This window comes from Monopterus albus, unplaced genomic scaffold (genome assembly GCF_001952655.1).
Source record: "Monopterus albus unplaced genomic scaffold, M_albus_1.0 scaffold23.1, whole genome shotgun sequence".
Taxonomy (NCBI): Eukaryota; Metazoa; Chordata; class Actinopteri; order Synbranchiformes; family Synbranchidae; genus Monopterus; species Monopterus albus.
The window spans coordinates 546,353-548,785 of record NW_018127903.1 but is presented as its reverse complement, the minus strand read 5'-3'; the positions used below and the strand labels follow the sequence as shown (position 1 = coordinate 548,785).

Sequence of the window (2,433 nt, the reverse complement as noted above, 5' to 3'; positions counted from 1 at the left end):
CACACATTTATTCTTTTTTTAAGTTTAGTTTTGTATTTTTATTTATTTATTTACTGATTTAAAACACTACCGAATTCTTTAAGGAGAAATTTCATATTATGCAATGAATGATTCATCTGCCATTTTCTTGCACGGCTCTGTTTTGTAACATCGTAGTGTTCCTACAGTGCTGTCTGCCTGGTACCCCCTGCATGCCCCTGACCCTTTGCTTTGCTCTTTTGGTGGACTCCTCAGCCACCAAAAGTATTTAAAATACATTTTTTTAAAACTAAGTGAAAAGATTCTTAATTTTAAAATGAGTCTGACATATATAGTTAATAACTAAAGTTATATATTCCTGAATGTATTTGGGGTAGACAGTAGTGAGAAAATAGTTTAGTGTGGTGAATTTTTGGCAAATACTCTGCTACTCTTAGTTTAAAGGATCAGATGGCTCCCATTTTGTGTTGTTTTTGTAATTTTGTGTAGGCAGTTGTGTGTTTGTTATGTGTTGTGCTTTATATGGTTAAAATGAATTAAAAAATAGTTGTATAATAAAGGATCAGATGGCCGTACATCTGATTTGATTCATACTGTAGTCAGTCTGTTGACTGTGAGCATAGTGTTTTGCGTAAAATCAGGTTTGTTGGTATATGCTAGGGGTGTGTGCTTTCCTTGGCTATCTGTGGCATTTCACAGTGGTAAAGGTCAGTAGCACCCGGCTGGATGTGGTGACTCAGATGTAGCGACTCAGATGTAGCTGTTTTATCAATATTCTGCCTGCTCTGTTGGCACACACATCCCTTACCCAAGTGTGGGCTCTGGACAGGATGCACAGACTGACACTAGCATCTGATTCTGATGCCATATAAAAAATATCATCAACTTATTTCTAAATAGCAACAAAGAATATACAAGCTATTATGTGCATGCAAAGGGTTCACAGTTTCAAAGTCTTGGGAGCCCACATGTCTGACAACATCACCTGGACTGTTAAACACCACAGCTATTGGTAACAAAGCACAGCAACATCTACACTTTGAGGCTGATGAGGTAACAAAGCACAGCAACATCTACACTTCAAGGCTGATGAGAAAAAAAAAACAAATGGGAAACTTCTGGTGGCTTTCTGCTGCTCAGTATCCTATCATATTGCATCACAGTGTGGTTTGCTGCCTCCACAACAGCACACAAAAAGGTTGTTCAAAGGGTAATAAACACAGCACAGAAAAAATCACAGGGTGTTCTCTTCCTTCTCTGGAAGATATTGCCATCACATGTTATTTATTCAGAGTGGAAAACATCATAAAAGACTCTTCCCACCTTGGCTATTACCTGTTTGACTTGTTGCCCTCAAATCACTCACTTTCATCATTTTTGTAGTAAATACACGTGGTACTCCCATGTGTTTTTGGTAAACTGGGACTAAAGGACCGGGCTAAGATTCGATTAGCTCTCTATTTAAATGTGTCTCATTTTTATTTTTAACTTGTTAAGACTTGTTGTCAAGTCTTGTGTGACTATTGTGTTATTTCACTTTTAATTGGGGTATTTATTTATTTAAATTGTGGGACTACTGTAGTGGCACTCAAATTTCATTGTATTTTGCATAATACATTAACAATAAAGGCTTTCTTCTTCTTATATGACTTAAAGTTACTTTTGTTCAACCAGCAAGTATCTTTTGACAGGAAATGACACAGGCTTCTCCCAAAAGAGAATAATACGATGTACAAGAGGCATCATTGTGGAACAAAATATTTCTCAGCTTTTATTTACATTTGAACAAAAAGTGGCATGTCCAAAATTATTCATACCCTTTGCAAACAGTCACAGTTTATAGGAAAATCCAAAGTTCTATACCATTCCAAATAGTCCAAGCTGTTCTAAAGCATCCTAATTACACTGATTCATTGGGAACAGCTGTTTTAATCAACTCAACAGGTGAAAAACAGAAGCTCTCTGTTGTTGGTTTGTGGACAGTCATGGTTAAGACAAAGGAGCTCACTGAGGACCTGCGGCTGCGCATTGTGATGGCTCATAAGTCAGGAAAGGGCTATAAGACCATATCTAAATGTCTTGAAGTTCCAGTGGTTACAGTGCAAAGTATTATTACAAAATACAAGATGTTCTACACTGTGAAAAATCTCAGAGGACGTGGTCGAAAGCCAAAAGTGACACCTGTGCTGGCCAGGAGGACAGTGAGAGAGGTAAAAAAAAGAATCCAAGGATCACCACCAAGGCCATCCTGATGAATCTGGGCTCTGCTGGTGGCAACATCTCAAGGCAGACAGTCCATCGGACACTGCACACCGCTGGGTTCCACGGACACAGACCAAGGAGGACGCCATTTCTCCAGATAAGGCACACAAAAGGCCGCATGGCCTTTGCAAATGCTCATCTGGACAAACAAGAAGACTTCTGATCTTCTGTTTTATGGTCAGATGAAACAAA

General features: G+C 38.6%; 1 protein-coding gene across 1 annotated transcript in view; it reads right to left on the bottom strand.

Annotated features, from left to right (window-relative positions):
* Positions 1 to 2,433, bottom strand: part of trpm3 (transient receptor potential cation channel, subfamily M, member 3) — a 131,133-nt gene that overhangs the window by 9,879 nt on the left and 118,821 nt on the right.